At 51.2% G+C, this 21,271-nt stretch overlaps 1 protein-coding gene across 1 annotated transcript in view; it reads left to right on the plus strand.

The window, feature by feature from the left end:
• Positions 1 to 21,271, plus strand: part of LOC127059077 (zinc finger protein 646-like) — a 69,210-nt gene that overhangs the window by 16,089 nt on the left and 31,850 nt on the right.

Consider the following 21,271-nt stretch of genomic DNA (forward strand, 5'->3'; position numbering starts at 1 on the left):
GTGGGGGAGGATTGAAGGGACAACAGAAAAGGACAACAGGTCCTTTTATGTCCTTCCATGCCTTTCATTGGTGGAGCTCTTCTTGCATCTTGATTGGTGGTGTGATGCTACCCTGCCAGGCCTCCCAGCAAGGGGCAAGCACACGCCCTCCCCCATATGCCCCAACAGTCCTGTCAGCTGGAGGTGCCAGGCAGCCACCACACAGGGTGGGGGAGGATTGAAGGGACAACAGAAAAGGGTTCAAAACCACTCTGGAACAACAAAAGTACGTGTCAAAAGAACCACCAACCCTAACAGAACCTCTCTCCACCACACTCAACAACTCCTCCTCATTTGCATGAGCCAACCTCCATACCTGACTCATAACAGCACTGAACTTTATGTGAGATGGACTTACCCAAGGTATTGTAAGTGTACAAATCATAGCTGGTCTTCAATCAAAGATGACCTGAGTCTGGTACACCTGAGGTTCTCCAGTTGATCTGAAGCCTCGATCTCCTTGTGTCCTTGGGTCTGTTTTGGGAACACAAGACTTGAAAGGGATAAGCTGGCTGGATATGAGTTTTTGCTGCCAAAGTTACAGGAGGAGAAGGCATTGACACCATAGCACATATGTGTCCTGTGTAACCAGCGTCTATGACACCAGGGTAAACAAAAATGCCTTGTAGTGTTGCACTTGATCTCCTCAGCAACAGAGCACTTAACCCTCTCCCTTTATGTACCTGTAATAAATTTATAATTACTGTGATGACAGTGGAAACATCCATACCTATCCATACCTGCCGACTCTCTGGTTTTTTGGGTGAGTCGGTTACATAGGCTCACACTGGGGAATGGAATGACGATTGTGTCTGTGCACGCCTCTCCATTGTGCTCCTGTTCCCGTTTCCCTGTTCACTGAGAGGCTGTCCATTAAAGTGAAACTTGGACCTACACAGCTTGGCCAAATGACTGGGTTTCCCGCATCTATTACAATTTCCTATTGCAGTCACAGTTCTGTGTCTCTGATGTGTTCCCAGTAAGCTGGTCTTGTGGGGACAATCTGTTCTTATGGGGCCTTGTTGTCCACATCCATAGCATCAATGGGACAACTCCACAGCATCTGCAAAAAAATCAGCTAACAAAGCCATATTATATGAATCAGTCCCAGCTTTACCACACACATCAATTAACTCATTTAAGGATGGATTTTCTTTTGGTAACAAATTGATAGCTCTTTTGCAGTCCTCATTTGCATTATCCCAAGCTAACTGTAATATTAATTGATTACTTGTATCATTATTTATTATTTGGTTTTCCATGGCATCTCTTAACCTCTGTATTGTTATAAGTGAGATTCAGTTTGTGTTGAGTTGGGGTTGAGTTGGTTCTTGTGACCTTGGGAGGGGGAGTTGTTGTTTTTTTTTGGGGGGGGGGGTTGGTCAGTGTTCTTTGTGGGTTCTGGGGGATCCAGGGGGGCAGAGTGGCATCCAGAGACAGAGTCAGCACAGTGGGACCAGCACTGCGGGGGGTGATTGGATGAAGGACCTAGCTAATCATTCGACCCCCAAGGAAATGATTGGTCAGGAATTAATGGCAGTAAAGACCAATGGGAGCACCAGAAACAGGCCAATTGCCTCGTGGATCCAAAGCCCACCAATCCTGGACCTGAAGGGGGGTTATAAAAATGAGAGTTCAGTTAAGTTCGGGGTTCTTTTGAGGAACTCACTTCCTGGAGAATGCAGTGTGTATGTGAGGTGGAGACACTGTTATTTTTTGACATGTTGCGTGGGGGTCTGAGCCTATCTCGGCCCTCCTGTCTCCTGTAGCTCCTTTTAAATAAATGAGAGCCTTTTTCTCTCAAGAAAGTCTGGCCTTGTTCATCCATAACAGTATGAATTGTATGCATGGTTCCTTAGAACCCTGTTTATTCATGGAATACCTCTGAGTTGGTGTTGCCATGTCAGCAACCTTCAGCAGGGCTTGTATTCCAAAGTCTTTTCCCTGTACCAAAATTAAAGAATGTAGTAATGCCTATAATTGTGGATTGTCATCAGGGGGCAGTCCCATAAGTTGAGAAACTCCTGCCCCAAAACGTGTAACTTGCTGTGGAACCTCTTGATTCTTCAGCCCCTGGTCCTCTGCATATTGACACCAGGTGGACTCAAACATCATATCCTGAACTGGGGTACAAAGCAGCTTCACTATCTGCTTGATGTCAAAAGGTTGCCTCATTGGCAGTTAAAAATCATAGCATGCTTACTACTGCCAGAGACCTCAGTGCATGTTTGGCGGGTAGCTGGCAAAGTCCTGAAAGGATTTGCCATTTGAGGGGAACACACCTGTCAGATGTGGTCCTGTCGCCTCTTAGCACCAGGAATGCTCTGACTGTCCCACCCGCAGGCTCTTGGCCACCCGATGACAACACAGGCATGGGCACAGAAATCCTTACCACACCGTTAAGATCCCCATCCATGATGGCTGTTAATTTTATCTGCTTCCACGAGCTGATTGGATCATGTATAGATAACTGATAACTGATAACTGATACCAGCAGCATGATGGAAGTGCCTTCCCTCAGGTCAGCAAGGGTGTGGTAACTTGACTCCCCCCTCATTTAGGATACTGGGAGTCTTGGTGGTAAATGTCCCTTGGGCTTTTCGACCCCTAACTGTGTGTGAAGCACGGTGTGGTGTCCCTCAGTGCCATGTGCCAGCAACCTCCTGCCAACACTTCTGGGTTCAGGCACTCGTGGCTCTGCACTAGCATTCCCGGCGCTGAGCGAAGTTTGATTTCCAGGCTCACTCACGTAGTGATGCCATTGGTGGGCGTGCCAAGTGATGGCTGGGCTGCCCAACCAGCTGCAGCCAGGGGTGTGCTGAGCGTGTTAACGCCAATATGGGGAGTAGAGCACAGCAATGGCTCCTGCAGCCATGGCGCAGGCAGGCTTGGGCACTGCACAAATGTCTCCCTTGCCAGCAGTGGAGGTCTGGAGGTGTGGTGATATGGGGCCACGGGGACTGGGGGCTCTGGTAGTGGCCACTCCCCTCCCAGTTTCTTGTCCATCCTCTCCACCCACACGCCCAAGGTGGCATTTACTCCTTCCCCTGCTTCCCCCTGCCCTCTGCCCTTATGGGATAATCTGGCGGGCAGTGCCCATGATGCCTCAGCCGTGGCTTTCATGCTCTGCCTGGCTTTCATTTGTTTTAAAGTGTCCAGCACCAGCCACCAGTTTGTTAAAATGTCTCTAGCCAATTCATTGCCTTGTGAGGCTGAGTCAAATATTAAATTGCCAGCCCGCTTCCATGTCTGTACATTACAAGCAACTTCTGTGGTAGGGTCCCGTCCATGGCTCTTACACCACAACAGCAGGGCTTGTACAACCCGTTCCTTGTATTTTATATTCCTTGTTTATGTAAAAAGATAGTCCATACCTGAATCACAGCCTTTTTTTCAGTGGAAACTTGCATCCCCATGTCCCCACCAGCTTCTTCTATTTACACAGTCTGGACCTTTGCAGCTCTCCCCGTTGCTGGCAGCTCTCCCAGCTGCCCTCCTTTGGAGCAATCCCTGCTGCCAGCAGCTCGCCCAGCTGCCCCTCTGCTGGGCTCCATCTCTCCACTCTCCACATGTTGTGGCTGCTGCCTATCACATCAGGATCACCCCTCATTGCAGTCGACACAGATACATAACACTCGAGGTTCATGCAACAACAGCCAATTTTTATCAAGTGCAGTTCCCTTTTATATAGTTATCAAAAGCCCACATGGTTAGTCCTGACTGGCTGGATTCTGCTACCAGCCAGCTAACTGGCCAATAGCTGTCTGCATCTCTAATGGCCTTGACTGGTTCCCAAATGGTCCAGACTGGTTGAGTTATATAATTATTAGTTAGTTACATAATTATTAGTTCTAATTAGTTATATATTAATTATATAATTATAATTAGGGTTATTTATAGCTGTGAGGCCTCCAGGCCAGCTGTTAGCCACCACAGGCAGTGACTTCCTCCTCACCTACTTGGGGCTCCTGGGCCATCTTCCTCTTCTTCACAGCCTCCTCCTCCATTTGGCCAAACTTTGTGAATGAGAAATCCTGGTTTGGGGGGAAAACAAGGGCTAAGCACATTGGGTTGGGGATTCCTCCTGCCCAAGCCCATCTCTAGAAGCCATCAGATATTTTGTGTCCATAAAAAAGTCCAAAGCACCAAGATTCAGCTGAAAAAACCCTCAGAAATACCAAGATTGACCCCCCACAGGACTTGAATGGATCAAGATCGTCCCAAAGTAAACCTCTCCAGGAGTTCCCTCTCTCTGATTTCTCCACTTTGGACTTCTGGGGATCCTGCATGTATTGAGGGTTCTCCTCTCCAGGGTGCCCACCCTCTCCAGGCTGTCACGGGAATCTCTAGGGTCCCCCCTCTCTGCTCTTCCAAACTCAGGCTTCTGGTGCTCTCCCTTGTCTGTGCTCCAGAAAGAAACACAACCTCCTCAAAGGAGGGAACCACGCTGTTGTCAAAGGCACTTGGGGTCAGAAAACAGCGCCTAAACTCACTGTGCCAAAGTAATGTCGTGCGGTAATCCGTGTTTTTCCTGGGCCTTATATGAGTCCAAATCCGGCTAGCATAAGACTCTAGCCCACACGGATCCGCATAGACAAAGGTAAAAGACGAGAGGCGCTCTTCTCCACGTGGGTGCAAGTATCCTGTTTATTGGCTTGGGGCAGGACACAGGTGATGGGTCACCCAGGTACAAAAGAGGGGTTGGAGCTCTCACACAGGAGGTTTTATACCCTAGGGGATTGGGGGCGGGGGAGAGAGAACCGGAGCCAATGGGATGCCACTGGGGAGGGGCGAAGCACCTGAGGGACAGACCAGGTGTGCAGGGGGGAAACCATGTGATCAGGGAGGGGGAACCCACCACCAGTACAACAACAACTAAATAAACCATTTACTGCAATACAACACCTCCACCTTTTCTGTTAACTAAAATTGAAAGGAGATGTGTTGGACCATTTGTGCTACTGATTAAAAATTTGTCCACCACCCCGAGAGTCTCCAGTCCTTGAACAGTCCTCAGATTCTTGCTTGACTTGTCCGATCACGCCTTTTACTTCTCAGAGGGCTGCGTGGATGTCGGGTGACTTTGATGTTAGGTTCATGCAGCTCAGTCCTGTTGGAGCGTCTGTGCCAGGGTCACCCAGATGTTTTGGCGTGGCTGACGAACAATCCACGCAGCTGTCAGACTGCTCAGCGTGAACAGGATCACAACTCGGACAGAGCTCTTCGTGAGGTTAAGTGGGAAGTAGATTTCCTGTTCTACAAAGGAAAGCAGACAATTTTTTAAAGAAAATACATACAAGTTCATGGGTCTGCCGGAATGCAGCTGACTTTTCTATGATGATTTTTCTTTCTTTTCCCGGAGGCGTCTTCTCTTGGAGGCAACAGCTGCTTGCTTCTCATCCCTGTCTGCTGGAGCTGGATTTTTAGGGATGAAAGGTTTTACCCACTTTTGGGGTATCCATCGAGGTCCTGAGGGGGTGGATACACATGCGTAACCACGCCCCCAGGTGACGAGCTCATAAGGACCCTTGGTTGTCCAAGTTTCTGGGTCCTTAATGAGAACTGGTGGACGCTGTGACAACTTAAACCGGTTGTTATTATTGAAATGACGTATTACCGGAGGGTTCATGTTTTCAAATGAACAATTCAGAAAATTGATGGTAAACAAGGCTTTACAGAGCTTTTGTTGTGGAGTCATCCACACTGCAGAATTTCCCTGCCTAGCCAGAACTTCTTTGAGTGTATGGTGGGCACGTTCGATCACAGCTTGACCTGTGGGGGAGTGGGGAATGCCTGTCTTATGCTCCACTCCCCACTGCTGGACAAACTCCAGGAACTCCTTGGAGGCATACGCTGGGCCATTGTCAGTCTTGATCTCCCTAGGGACCCCCAATACTGAAAAGGCTTGCAGCAAGTGTTGTTTAGCATGCGCAGCCCTTTCCCCTGTGTGGGCAGAGGCATAAACCGCACCTGAGTATGTGTCTATGCTGACGTGTACGTATTTCATGCGACCGAAACTGGGAATGTGTGTGATGTCTGTCTGCCACACTTCACAGCTGCCAAGGCCTCGGGGGTTAACCCCAACACCCAGGGATGGCACTGCCTGAAGCTGGCAATTGGGACAGGTGGCCACAATGGCTCGAGCCTGACTTCGTGTTAGCTGGAACTGGCGGATTAGACCTGGAATATTTTGATGGTATTGTTGGTGACTGAGTTTTGCCTGTTGAAAGATGTCTGGAAGGCGTGCCATTTCTGCTGGAGCTGCAAGGGAATCTGCTTTGCGATTACCTTCTGCGATCTCGCCTGGCAAATCGGTGTGTGACCTCACGTGCATCACATAGAAAGGGTGCTCCCGCTGTGAAACCAAATAAATTAGTTTTGAGAGCAACCTGTGGAGATGCCCATCCTCAATGTCCTTGAGAACTGCCTGCTCCGCCCTGGACACTACTCCCGCCACGTAGGCTGAATCGGTAACCAAATTAATTGGCTCCGAAAACTTCTCAAAGGCTCTCACGACTGCGGCCAGTTCAGCAATCTGGGGCGACCCCTCCACAAACTCAACATCAGCTTCCCAATGCTGGGTCTGGGGATTTCTCCAAGTCATCACCGACTTGTGGGATGCTCCAGATGCATCAGTGAACACTGTAAGCGCCTTGAGTGGCCTACGACTCCTTTTCTCAGGAGCAATGAGGTGGAATTCCTCGTTGAACAGCTTGTGTGACGGGGCCTGGACTGATACCTGTCCACTGTAGCTGTCCAGGGATAGCTGGAGACTGGCATTGTTCTGGAGCAGGTCATTGAACATTTTCTTTGTCAACTTCTCAGGAGAGCCCTTTCCCTCCTTAGCAAGATGGACTGGAAGGTGAATACACTCAAAGTCACAACCGGCCAGCTCACGCAATCTTAACCTGGCCTTCCAGATCAGCTGAGCTATCAGCTCCTGTGGCTGTGTGATGGTTTTGGATCTCTGATGGGAGAGGAAAACCCACTCTATGATTAGAAGTGGATCTTTTTGTACTTCAAACCACTGGAATATCAATCCGTGTATGTGTGGTAACTTCCCTAAAACAATGAATTCGAAAGGCAGCTCGGGCTTATAACGATGAGCCTGCCTCTCGGCCAAAGCCTTCTGAACTTTTTGGAGGGCGGTTTTTGCCTCTGGGGTCAGTTCCCTGGGAGAGACTAGCTCTCTCTCTCCCTTCAGTAAATTGAGAAGGGGAGCTAGGTCCCTGTTAGTGAGACCCAGCCAAGGCCTGACCCAGTTCAAAGACCCACACAAGGAATGGAGATCTGCTAGGGTTTTGGGATCACTCTTAATTTCCAATTTCTGCGGAACAATGGTCTGCGCAGTGATTTGCAAGCCCAGGTAGTTCCAAGGTGGCATCCTCTGAACCTTGTTTTCCTGCAATTGAAATCCAGCAGAGGTTAAAACTTTAACCACTAGGTCAAGTGTGTCTTGGAGTATTATGTCATCGGGGGCACACACAAGCACATCATCCATGTAGTGTAGGATGATTGCCTCTTTTTTCTGGGCGCGCACTGGGGACAGCAATGAAGCCACGTACCACTGGCAGATGGATGGACTGCATTTCATTCCCTGTGGCAATACTTTCCAGTGGTAGCGCTTCATTGGGGCTTTTCGATTGGTGGTAGGAACAGAAAAGGCAAACCTTTGAGCATCTTCTATGTGTAGAGGGATATGGAAGAAACAGTCCTTGATGTCTAGGACAGCCAATTGCCAATTTTGGGGAAGCATCGCTGGGGAGGGCATCCCTGGTTGGAGAGACCCCATGTCCACAATTTTTTGTTTATTTCTCTTAAATCTTGGAGGAGCCGCCACTTATCCTTCCCTGGCTTTTTTATTACAAAGACTGGGGAATTCCAGCAGCTAGATGTCTCTTCAATGTGTCCTTTAGCCAATTGTTCTTCCACTAGCTCCTCGAGCGCCTTTATCTTTTCATTACTGAGTGGCCACTGTTTTACCCAGACTGGATCATCATTCAGCCATGTTAACTTGTGGGCGAGGCGCTCCACAGTGGCCGCTTTTAAAAATCCTGGGGTGTCTTAGGAATGACCAGTTTGACTCCCCACTGGGACATGGTGTCTCTACCCCACAAGGGAGCTTTGTAATTAGTAACAAATGGACGGACACTGGCCAATTTTCCGTCTGGTCCCTCAATTTGTACGATGCTTTTTGATATCTTTGCCAATGTGACTCCTCCTACACCTTGGATTTGGCCAGCCACAGGCTGCAAATCCCAATGTGACGGCCACAACCTTTCGGGTATGATTGTCACATCTGCCCCTGTGTCAAGCAACCCTTCCACGTGGAGATGTTCTGTTCCACGCATCAGGTTGCATCCCATGATGGGTTTGTCCTCGCCAACCACTTCTGCCCAGTATACACTAGGTGCCTTGTCATCTACCGAAATGTCTGCTGGGACAGGAATGGCCTGGGCGATGATTTGCCCCTTGGCCAAATAGAAGGGTGGCTGTGGACAGCGCGCCAGGAGAATGAGGTTAGGTATGTCCCCTTTGATTGTCATGGGAGCCACCTCAATCTCCATGGGTGTGTGTGCAGTGTCCCCAATAACAAAGTACTCACTGTCCAATTTTGCGCAATCTTTTGTCAAGTTCTGCGAGTCCTCAGGTGGGCCCACTCCAATGACCATCCACTGGGTAGACCTGAAAGCAAAAGCTTTGGTGGTCACGAGCTTGAAACGCTTGTGAGACCACCAGATTTTATCCTGTAAATGGCAATGTTGTTTTCCCGCATCCCACTTCCCTTCCTCCCCCCTTTCTGTTTTGAGGGAGGTTTTCCCTTCAGGGAAGCCCGCCGCATTTATGTCGTGGCGCTGGGCGGGTTTGCGCTGACTTCGGAGTTTTTTGGTGTGAAGGGTGTCTTTTGTTGCTGGTTTTGAGGGCAGTCCTGGGCAAAGTGTCCTGGTTTTTTGCATATGAAGCAAATGACATGTTGAAGTTGTTCTGGTGACATCTGCCGCCTCCTGACTCCCGGAGATACAGCTGCCACCGTCTCTGGGTGTGTTGGCCTTGACCACGCCTCCCGTGCAGCAAACAGTTCCGCCTTCCTAGCACAGGCTTCGATCATCTCTGCCACTGTAGGCGGGGGGTTGAGAGGCAGTCCCAGGAGCACCCTAGTGCAGACTTCATTGGCATTCCTCTGTGCCATCTCTTTCACTATTTCCATTTGTGTCTTGGGGTCCCGTACTTGTCGCTCAACCTGTGCACGGAGTCGGTCGACAAACTGCAAGAAACTTTCTGAAGGAGATTGTTTAATGTCAAGAAAACTACCAGTAGGTTCAACAGTTGGTAGGTGGATAAAAGCCTTGTATGCAGCTTTTGAAACCTTATCTAGAATGAATTTGGACAACACCCGAACTTGGTCCTCAGGCTTATCCCACTCCCCCTCGCCGCATATAAGTAATGTTATTGTTTTCTAAATCTTTGGCACCCTGAGGGGTTTGTTTGAGTTCCTCCACGAGATCTCTGAGAGATCTCTTCCAAGAGCTTTCCCATAGATCAAACTCTGACTGTGTAAGCAGGCACCCGAAAAGATCCACTATATCAGTAGGAACAAATTCAAGGGATGTTAATGTAGCTCTCATCATGCTTCTAAAAATTTCACTACTTCTCCCAAATTCTAATTGACTTTTGCATAACTCGCACTTTGTATGATATGAGAAGGGCTGATAGGTTCTGGGACCAGCCCTACCACCTGTGTACTGAACTGGGGCTACCAAGGGGATTGCTTCTTCCTCTCGGCTTTTAACTCCAGGGTTTCCCTTTTCAGCCCCACCCCTGTGGGACCCAGCAGGGAGACCACCCTGTCCCCAAGGCCCACTCCCATGAGAACCAGAAAGGGGCCCACCCCCTCCCTCAGCCCTACTGTCTTGGTAAGCAGGCAGGAAAACACCCTTCACCCCACCCCCATGGGGAATGGGAGAGGGTACACCCCCTGTCTCTGCCCCCCCCACCCCGGTGCCTTGGTAGCTAGGAGGGGGGACATCCCCTCCCCCTGCCCCACCCCCATGGGAAGCAGGCAAGGGCCCACCCCCCCAGCCATCAGCCTCACCCCCCCAGCCCTCAGCCCCACCCCCCAAGCCCTCGGCCCCACCCTCTTGGGACCCAGGCAAGGGGGCGTGGGAAACAGGCAGGGAGGCGGGGCAACCGTGGGAACCAGGGACGGGGTCACCAGTTGACATAATGGGGGGCGGGGAGACAACAGGAGGGGGAGGAGCGTCCGAGGGAAGGAAAGGGTTGTGAGACCGGAAGGGGTTGGGGACAGGTGGGCGAAAGGGATTGTGGGGAGAAGAAGGATAAGTGGAGGGCTGAAACACATGGGTGCCGCCATTTTGGGCTCCAACCATGCGGTCGCAGCCATTTTTGGAAGTGGGGGGGTGAGAACGCGAGCTCGGGATAACAGAAGTTTGGTTAGACGGGTGCACTGAAGGTACACTGTCCGCCTGTGCACAACTGCCAGGGTACTGAGAGAGAGGTGGGAGGCCAGGGAAGCAGTGGCAGTGCCAGTTACCCTGAAATTGCCAGTTAGCCTCGCTTGAGTTTCTCAGTTCAGGGGCAGAGGGAGTGGGAGGAGCTGCCGGAAGGGAGACTTGTGCTGGCCATCCTTTAGAATCCCTCTTTAGGACTGCTTTCCGAATCACCAGGAACACAGGAAAAAACTGAGACACTGTCCCATCTCCCTGTTCCGCTTTGGCTGTTAACAAGTTTCCTATTTTGTCCCAGGCATAGACTGAATGAACATTCTGCTGGGTAAACTGAGGCAAATGTAAAGAAATCCACCGAACGAACCGTTTCAAAACTGCTTTGGAAACGGTAACGTTTCCACTTCTCAGGGTGTCTAAAACTTGGGTATAAATACCTCTCTGTGTAGCAGAAAGCTTACCACCCATTTTTGCTTTCTGCAGCACTCAATCTACCTTTTATACAGCTAGTACAAACAAAACTGAAAGCACTGAGTCCACAGCCAATCCGGGAAAGAAGCCGGGCAGCCTCCCCCCCCCCTCCGGGGGAGAGACGAACTGCTTGCGTAAAAACTGCGCGGCTTTTAAAATGGCGGGTGCCCACTGCCGGCTCCCCCGCGCCACGTGACCGCCACGCGGGCGTTCGGAGCCGCCCGTCTCGGTTCGCCGCCGCTTGCTAGGGTCTGCCGCTGCCTGGGTGCGGCCGCTCACGGCAAAAACGCAAGCCGCGGCTTTCCTGCCGCCTCCGCACCGCCGCTTTTGGGAGCCGCGCGCCGCAGAAACCCGACCGACGGAACCCCGCTGCCGCCGAGACGGCACACAGACAACGCCGGACTCGCTGCACCCGTGCAAACCGCGCGGAGTCCGCAAACCTCCTCGGGACCGGGCTTTCCCTTCACCGGGAGCCCACCCTCACCCTCCGGGGGCTCCCCCAGGGTCCCACTAACACTCGCGGGGAATACTCACCCCGCCTGGGGACTGTGGCTGGCTTTGAGAGCTGTATAGAAGTCCTCGTCTAGAATCGATCCGCCGTGGGTGCGGCGGGTTCTCGATCCCACCCTCTAAATTTCTTGCTGACAAAAACGTGACGAAGAAATCAGAGGCAGATGATAGTCCCAAAAGCTAACGTAATCCACTAGTGGAATTACCAGTTGCTCCGTGGCCGTCGTGGGAGACGAACACGTGGGGCGCCACCTGCAGTAATCCGTGCTTTTCCTGGGCCTTATATGAGTCCAAATCCGGCTAGCTTATGACTCTAGCCCACACGGATCCACATAGACAAAGGTAAAAGACAAGAGGCGCTCTTCTCCACGTGGGTGCAAGTATCCTGTTTATTGGCTTGGGGCAGGACACAGGTGATGGGTCACCCAGGTACAAAAGAGGGGTTGGAGCTCTCACACAGGAGGTTTTATACCCTAGGGGATTGGGGGCGGGGGAGAGAGAACCGGAGCCAATGGGATACCACTGGGGAGGGGCGAAGCACCTGAGGGACAGACCAGGTGTGCAGGGGGGAAACCATGTGATCAGGGAGGGGGAACCCACCACCAGTACAACAACAACTAAATAAACTATTTACTGCAATACAACAATGTCACGATCTGGTTAATAAAATTGTAAGACAGATGCCTCTGCCCCAATTAAGGTGTTTAAGAGACCAAATCCAAAGTGGATTTTATTGAACCATAAATGTGAGGTAGAGAGAGAGATAGAAAGAGAGAGTAAAGGCAGGGAGAGCGAGAGAGCGACAAGGAGAGAGACCTCTCCTGTGGAGGGGCAAATGTGGCTCTATCCCCTGCGTGTGCGGCCTTCCCATGGTGGGGATTTTACACCTGAGCCAGTTTGGGTAAGGGGGGGTAGTGTTCACACCCCCCCACCCCTACCCCCCTTCTGAAGCTGGGATTACCCCACTGTTTCAGGTTACAGTGTAAGATGCAACCAAGAGAATGTTTTTGATCACCGTCTTCATTAACTGCTATGAACAGGCACGGCAGAGTTCTTTATCTCTTCCATGACTCAGCCCTGATAACGCCCTCCAGGGGAGATATCTTCTGTGAATGGGCCATCAAGTCTCACTGCATGACTCATAAATTTCATCATCCCATTGTGGGATGCTCCGCCCAGGGGGAGGAACCAAGCATTCCTACCTGGATATTATCAGAGGCTTGCAGCACCACCAGTGTCACCGACATGTTCTATGAAAAATCCTTTCCTTAGGATTTTTCACCTCCAGAGAAGCTGAGAGGCCTCAGGAACAAACTGTAAACAATTCTTATCTGCTGCTGTGGAATGCAACAGGGGGAATCTGTGATTGGTCTCATCTGGTTGTTTCCAATTAAGGGCCAATCACAGATCACCTGTCCAGACGGTCTCGGTCAGAGATGAGCCTTTGTTGTTCATTCCTTTTCTATTCTTAGCGTAGCCTTCTGATGAAATTCTTTCCTCTATTCTTTTAGTATAGTTTTAATATATTATCTATCATAAAATAATAAATCAAGCTTTCTGATACATGGATGCCGCGCTGCTGCGTCGAATGCACTTCACTCCCCTCCGAGCAGGGGGGGAAGGCGGCCGGGGCAAGCTCAGAGCACAGCAGCAGCTAGCAGCGGGGGGCACTACCCGGATCTGTCAGGGACGTCCGGGCTGCGCCTTCAGCAGAAGCAGCAACAGTATCGATAAGAGCGGCAAGGCGGAGAAGCCAGAGAGAAAAGAGGGTCTTAACACGCCCGGTGTAGTCCAGTGCTTTTAATGTATCATTGTCTCCACAGAATCCGGCGGGAAAAGACGAGGAAAAAAGGGGGGAAGCAGTGTATAAAGGGGTGTACAAGAACCAATCGGGGGAAACTGAGGAGGGGAATTCAACATGACTGACACTGGTGGCAACAAGTGATACACAAACAAAGGAGGGGCTCGGGGCACCTGCCCAATCACCCCCTGTGGAAGGGAGAAGTTTCTGGAAGGATGGGGGGGTTTCAGGAGATGAACAGGGCTCTGGAGGAGGGGAAAATGTAATGAAAAGGGGCAGTTGCCAGGGGAACGGGGGTGGAGACAAGGGCTTGGCAGTGAGCCCAGACAGGGAGGACACCATTCGAGGGAAAGGGGGAACCAGGACTGAACCATAGAACTGGGTATAGGGTTGTAACTGGGGGAAGCATCACAAAACGGGGGGGACAATACAAAACAGGTGGGATAACTCAATTGGGAACTGAGCACACACCACAACATCTCACTCTTTTTGTTTTAGAAGAAACAAAATTAAATTTGAATCTTTAAAAGCTGATTTCGGAGCTCGTCGATGCTTGTTCGCCGGCATCGTTGGTAGGTCTGGAGACTGCAAACCATTGAGGAATGGGTGAGATTGAAAGAGGTTGCATCTCCTCATAATAGAAAGTCTCTTGGTTAGAGCTCGTAGCAGGAGGGAGGGAGACGTGGTTCACTTGTGGTGCGGCGGTGGACAGAAGACGGAGGAGCAGCTCATAAATCATTGAGAAACTCAAGATGACACACAAAAGGTTAAAAATGATAAGAATAACGGAGCAACAAACTTAAACAAACGAAGAAAATAAGTTAAAAGTGAGGGCTCTGGGGTGGATGGTTCAGCCTGGGGGACACAGGACACGACATGGACTTTGCGCTTTCTCCTCAGGGCGGACTGGGTCACCTGAGGGGTGACCCTTGGTTTGCGTGCCTTCCCTGGGAGGAAGGGTTTTACCCACTTTGAGGGGACCCATTTGAGCCCAGCGGGGGTGGACACGCATGCGTATCCACGACCCCATGTTACCAGGTCAAATGGCCCCTCAACCTTCCAGGTTTCAGGGTTGGAGATGGTGAGGGTGTCTGTGAGGTGCAACCTGAAAGAGAAGGCACACAAAGCAGATGTTATCATTGGCAAAGTCTCATTTGGTGAAGTAGTCGTGTCCGGTGATGATAACTTATTGGGTGGGTTGGAATGGGTAAGGGTGTGGGAATGGGGTCCCCTCCCTGGATTTTTGGGGCTGATGTTAAAACTTCCCGCCTCATTTTTATCCTTGCGCAGGGGGTTACTGCGCTCGGAATTCAGTTTTTTTGTTGGTTGTCTTTGGATGCTGCCTGCTCCTTGCGGAACTGGAAAAACTGTTTCCGCAAGGGGCAGTCAGGCATCCAGTGTTCTGGGTCGCCACACAGGTGGCACTGTCCATGGCTTGGCTTCTTGCTTTTGGGTGACGTCGGCTGCTGCTGGGCGGCCATCACATCGCTGTCGAAATTTGTTGTTTCTGCGAATGACACGCAACGGCTTGGAGGTGGAGTTTTTGGATCCTTCTTGGTGAGGGATGGTGCCTTTTTCTGGCAAGCTTCGATCATTGATTGGATGGTTGGAGGAGGATCGACGGGAAGGCTGAAGATGACTGCTTTGCAGACAGCGTTAGCATTGGCATTAGCCAATTCTGTTAGGATCTCGAGTTGAGCGCTCTCCGCTTGGACTTGATGGTCAATTGCCCTGCGGAGACGCTCGACAAAAACAATGAAAGGTTCCCCTGGCCCCTGATGAACTTTGGTGAAAGTGGGCTCCTGGGCAGTAGGGCGGAGTGCTAAGAATGCCTGTTCGGCCATCCTTGCACTCTCCCGAAGTGCTTGACGGGGGCTATCTCTAGCTTGAAAAGCTCCGTCGGCCCAATTTCCAAGACCGACCAATAGGTCGGTGCAAACCGTTTCACCACTGAGGGTTGTGGCAGTTTGGGGATTCTCCCACAATTGTGGAAGAATGTCCCTGATTCCCTTTTTCCATGCCTCCTCCCACACTAAGAATTCGGTGGGGTTGAGGAGGCATGAAAAAAGCGTCCGCAAGTCGGCGGGTACAACATCAGATTCTAATAAAGAGGCCCGAAGGAGTCCCCGGAAGTATTGACTCTCCCGGGAAAACTCTCTTTGGGCCTTGTACAACCCCTTAATGGTGGAATGGGGGAATGGGGTCCATTGCACTTGGGAGGGCCCTACGCTTTCTTGGTGGTAAGAAACAGGAGCGGCAGTTATTAAAGATGGCACAGTAAAATCCGAATCATCTTGATCTCCACTCCCGGAAGTCGGGGCGTGGGAACTGGGAGGCAGGGCGTGGGAACCCGGAAGCCAAGGGGAGGGGTCAGGTGTGGGAACCAGGGCAGAGCTAGGAGGTGGAGCTGATGGAGTTGGCTCCGCCTGAGGGGCATGTTCAAAAGGCGGGGCTTGGGAAGGAGGAGGGGAAAGGGATGTGTAGGAAGGCGGGGGATTGGGAGAAGAATTAACATAATTAGGGGCGGGGTTATAGGAATGGGAAGGGGAGGAGAAAGGGTTGGCGGGAGAAAGGAATGGATTATGGGGAGAAGAAAAACTGATGGCGGGAAAAGCCATGCGGTCGCCGCCATTTTGGGCTCCATGGGAGCCATTTTGTGAAGAGGTCTGGGGGCTGCTGCCCTCTGAAACTGCAAATCTAACTTTGGGATGTACAACTGGGGACTCGGGGGAAAAGGAATTGGGGGATTGGAGAGAGCTCTCCGAAGTCTGGCCAGGACTTTGGAGGCGGGGGGTCAGGGAACCCCGAGGAGAGCCCGGCGGGTGGTAGGAAGCCGGCGCGGTGCTCTCGCGGGCTGCTCTCCTAAGGGTTCTGCTATTCTCAGGGAGAGAAGGGGTGGGACAAGGGTCTGGGACACGGGGGTAGGGAGAACACGAATGGGGGGGTGGTTGTTCCTTCAATTTCTGTTTTTCTCTTAGAGCTGTAATGATTTGGAAGGTCCAATAAACTAATTTTTTGTTTTTTTGATCTCCCTTTAGATTCGAATTGTGCTAATTTGTCTCCAACTGAATTCCAGAATTTTATTTCATTAACTAAATCCGGGGAGATCTCTGGAAATTGAATGAACAACCATATGATTAAATCTTTTAACTCCCGCTTAACAATTTTAACATTTCTCTCTACAAGGATACCCACAACTTGGTAATAAACTCTTTTCTGGGGGACAGAGAGTTTGCAACCCATCTCTGCCCCGCAAAAACGAACCTTCGGAGTGAAACGGAAAAAAAACGCTAACAAAAAACCCCAACCGCTAGCCCCAAGCTCACCGAGCCCAGGGCAAAACCTCAACTCGACCGGGTGAAACCGGGAGATAAGGCGGGGGGGGGAACTCTCGAAGTTGGGAAGCTGGAGTTACTCACCCAGACTAGCGGGAAAGCGGGGAAAAAAAAAAACTACGAAGTCCGCGGCTTCTATCCCGGATCGCCTCCTGGGTGCGGGGAGGTGTCGATCCGATCCCTGTCTGGAGCGGTACCCCTAAAACGGGGTCTGCTCCCGGGGCAGGGTAGCTTAGCGACCACGGAGCAAGTGACAGACGACGAAGAGGAGGCGAAACTCCTCTCGAGGCTGCTGACTCCTGCCGCGGGGCGAGGGGGTCTTCTCTCGCCGCATGGTGGGCACCAAACTGCCGCGCTGCTGCATCGAAAGCACTTCCCTCCCGTCCGAGCAGGGGGGGAAGGCGGCCGCGGCTAGCTCAGAGCACAGCAGCAGCTAGCAGCGGGGGGCACTACCCGGATCTGTCAGGGACGTCCGGGCTGCGCCTTCAGCAGAAGCAGCAACAGTATCGATAAGAGCGGCAAAGCGGAGAAGCCAGAGAGAAAAGAGGGTCTTAACACGCCCGGTGTAGTCCAGTGCTTTTAATGTATCATTGTCTCCACAGAATCCAGGCGGGAAAAGGCGAGGACAAAGGGGGGAAGCAGTATATAAAGGGGTGTACAAGAACCAATCGGGAGAAACTGAGGAGGGGAATTCAACATGACTGACACCGGTAGCAACAAGTGATACACGAACAAAGGAGGGGCTCAGGGCACCTGCCCAATCACCCCCTGTGGAAGGGAGAAGTTTCTGGAAGGATGGGGGGGTTTCAGGAGATGAACAGGGCTCTGGAGGAGGGGAAAATGTAATGAAAAGGGGAAATGTAATGAATTAAACCAGTGTATCATTGTCTTGATCCTAATTTTCTTATTAAATTGTACTTCTGATCTCCCACTAGTTTACTTTCAAACTAGCACAACACCCTAAAAAAAATAAATCTCACCTGGTCTGTCCAATTGTTTCTTCTGCTGGCACTGAGCACCACTGGATGATCCTTGGAGGTCTTTTCCATCCTAAATCATCTCCATCTTTATCCTGTGAAAACACCCATAATAGGGGTAAAAATAAATAAATTAAACAAAAATATCTAAAGCCTCACCATTTTCCCAGGGTTTGGGATTGGTTCAGAGAAATATGCAGGAGGATTTGGATGTTGTGAGGCCACCCAGGCCAGGCATATTGAGTCCACGATTTTGTAGTTGTGCCAGCAGAACGTGTCCACCTGAGCCTGTCAGCTCTCGAGGAATTCTGGTTGTCTGTCCCAGACAGACAATAACTCCTGAAGTGTTTTACCTGCTCCCTGCTGTGGATGCTCCTGTCCACCAACCTCTCCTGCTCTGTGCTGATGCCTTTTTGGGACTACCTAAAACCAGAGGCCAGACAAAATTATGGGATAAAGAGAGGTTCCACTTATTGAAGGGCCATCAGGTACATCTCGGGCAGACAAAGTCCCCTCAGGGGTTACACCCAAAAATGGACAACAGGTCACAGGTTTTCATACTTTTGAAAGTTTGCTCCGTTTGTATATTGGGGCTTAATCTTCCAATTACAGCTTCAGGTAATGAAGTCATTTACCCCAAGTTTGGTCCCCCCACAACTCACTTTTGTTTTGAGCATGAGACAGGGAGGTGTCCTTGATTCCCAGACCTGGAGAGGAATTATTTTGTCCAACCAAAATGGGAAAGCAGGAGTGAACACTCTATATGGAGTTTTGAGTTGTACACTAAAGAATTGCTGGATTACACATATATGAAAAATACAAAAGCTAAAATCCTAAGGCATCAGTGCCATGGGGGATTAGAGGGGATCTGTGGCATCCGGGGGGGACTGGGAGGGGCTTTTGTGGCACTTGGGGCCATTTGTGGTGCTAGGAGCAGGTTTGGGGGACTTTTGGAGCAGTCTATGGGGTAGTTTTGGGGTTCTGGGATGGCTGTGTGGCTTGGAGAGAATTTGAGTGGGTCTTGGAGGAGATGAGAAAGGGTTTTGATGGGTCTTGGGGCCATTTATGTTGCAGGGAGTGGCTGGGAGCGGGGGGCTGGCCAGGAGCTGTAGGGCGATTTGAGAGGTCTGGGACTGGCTATGGGGCTAGGGAGGGGGGTTTAGGGCAGATGTGACCCCTGCAGACCCCCAAAGCTGGGGGGTCAGGCCCACGGTCACCATCAGACCCTGCCTCCCCAAGATGCTGCCAGGGGCTCCATGCTGGGGTTCATCCTCCTGCAGGTGTGGGAGAAGGTGGGGATGGGGGTCCCAAGGGGCTGTTGTCCCTGAGCATGTGTGACCCCCCCACACACACTTTGGTGTCACCTCCTTTTCCCTCCCCACAGGGCTCCTACCCAGCAGGAGCTCCCCCATGAATGGGGCTGAGTCCTCTCTGAGCTCCAGCAGCTGCTGTGACCTTTGGAGGGGCCCAGAGCAGCCTGGCCTGAGCAGAGCTGTGGGGCCAGAGCCGGCTGGGCTGGGCTGGGGAGAGGCCCTTGATGCTGCCCAGAGCTCAGGGCAGCTGGGAGAGCTTGCAGGGAGCTGGGCTGGGCTCCGAGAGCGTGGCCCAGACACCATCAGTGTCCATCTCAGCCTGGCTGAGCGGGCAGGGGCAGGACTCAGGCCAGGCCTTGTGGGGCAGGGCCAGCGCCTGTGCCAGGCATTGGAAACAAGCAAGTGGCCCAGAGAGGAGGCTGCTCTGTGCCCTTGGGGGCATGGACAGAGCAGGGAGGGGGCCCAGGACATTTGTCAGTGCCAGCCTCTGTCCCCAGCCCTTGGCAGCCCTGGCTGCTGAGCCCAGCTCTGCCCTGGGCTGAGTTTGGCCGTGGCCCAGCTCCATCCTCCTGCGGGGCTCAGGGCCTGTTCCCGGCCATGGCCAGCCCTGGCTGCCTCTCTGCTGGCCCAGAGGCCGGCAGAGCCCGGGGCAGGGCTGTCTGTGCAGGCCCACAGGTGCCACGGGCTCTGCAGGAGCTGGCAGAGGCTGCCCAGCAGGGAGGCCATGGGGCACAGAGCCCCAAGGCTGCTGTGGGCACCACGGCACAGGGGCCGTTCCCAGCCGCAATGCTCCTGGCCTGGGCTGGGCCTGCACAGGGGCTGGGCCACCATGGCTGGGCCAGCACAGGCCACAAAGGGGCCATGCAGCCGCTGCCATGGCTGACAGCAAGGCCAGGCACTGAGAGGGAATTGCTGAGCATGGCCTGCGCTGGCCAGGGCTGACTGTGCCAAAGGCAGAGCTCAGCTGCCCTTGGGGGCTGCAGGAACAGTCCAGAGCCCAAAGAGCCTCCATGGCTGGGCTGGAGACCAAGGCTGCAGGAGGGAAATGCAGGGCTGCTTTGGAATGAGGAGGGGGATTTCATTTCAGCAGACACATCAGCTTGCAAGGTTCTCTGCTCTCCCTCAGCTCCTCTTTGAAAGATGCCAATCCCAGCTTGGCACCTCAGGGCACTGGGGCCCTACAAGTGGCACTGCCTGTTCATGGGCACACAGCTGATGTCTTTCTGGAAAGGGGCACAGGTTTTAATACTTGTACACTTCATAATATACAAGCACATCTTCATCAACCAGGTTATTGGAGTATTTTTAAGAAATGGCCAAGTTTTCCCACCAGGAACAGAAATTTCCTGGATCTACTAAATTCTTCTATTGATGGCAGGAGAAGAAATACTGATCTTCCCCTCTACTTGAATCACCAATGTTCTGTCTATTATTTTATCTCATTTTTCCTTCAGGTGTTTCCAGCTCTCCTGTTTAAATGGACATATGTAAGGACATCTCTCCACTAGACCAGCTGGATCTATGTGCTTCCAATTTCTCCCAGACTTCCTCCTCCAGATGCTCTCTGGTCATTCAAGGGCCTCTCAACTGACTGGTTTCATGCTTTGAGCTTCAGGGAGATGCCCAGTCTTTAAGATGTTTAAAAAAACATCACATTAAATAAATAAATCACAATAAATAACATCACATTAATAAATATCACATTAGTCAACATTTTATTTGTGTTTATATCTATCCTAGAATTACCTTTTCTTATGTCTTTGTCTAAAACTGTTTGTAAGAGCCATAATGAGGGATGTGGGACTCCAGGCATCTCTTCATAATGCAGTTTATTACACCCAAGATGTTGCAGCAGTCCTGGGTCCTGGGCAACAGAGCCTGTGCCTACAGCTGTCAGCTCCAGCTGCAGACACAGCTGAAGACCCTTTCATTTTGGTTACAATGCATTTTATACTTTGCTGGGCAACTTAAAACAGAAGAACCAATGTATACCTTAACTATTTTCTATAGCCTATCATAACTACTGTAATTACCATATTCATGCTACTATTCTCCAATCACTAAAAGTTAGAGTTTAAGCTAGAAGATGTTTTTCAGTTTTCTTGCAGTGGAAAATTCTGAGAGTTTTCTGCTTGCAACATCAGCAGTCTTGTTTGCCTGTGGAATCTTTTTGCTTGGTAAAAACATCTTCTGTTTGAGATGGGTCTATCCCTTGCTCTAAGCCATAAAACCCCTTCTAACTAACACACCCTTTGCCTCCTTGGTTATCCAGTAAGACTGGCTCAGCAATTCTTTTCTTCTATATCAAAACTTGCTTTCATCTCTATTCCTTCTTCAGATTCTACATTCAAAAATCTGCCAA

Source organism: Serinus canaria, chromosome 25 (genome assembly GCF_022539315.1).
Source record: "Serinus canaria isolate serCan28SL12 chromosome 25, serCan2020, whole genome shotgun sequence".
Classification (NCBI taxonomy): domain Eukaryota; kingdom Metazoa; phylum Chordata; class Aves; order Passeriformes; family Fringillidae; genus Serinus; species Serinus canaria.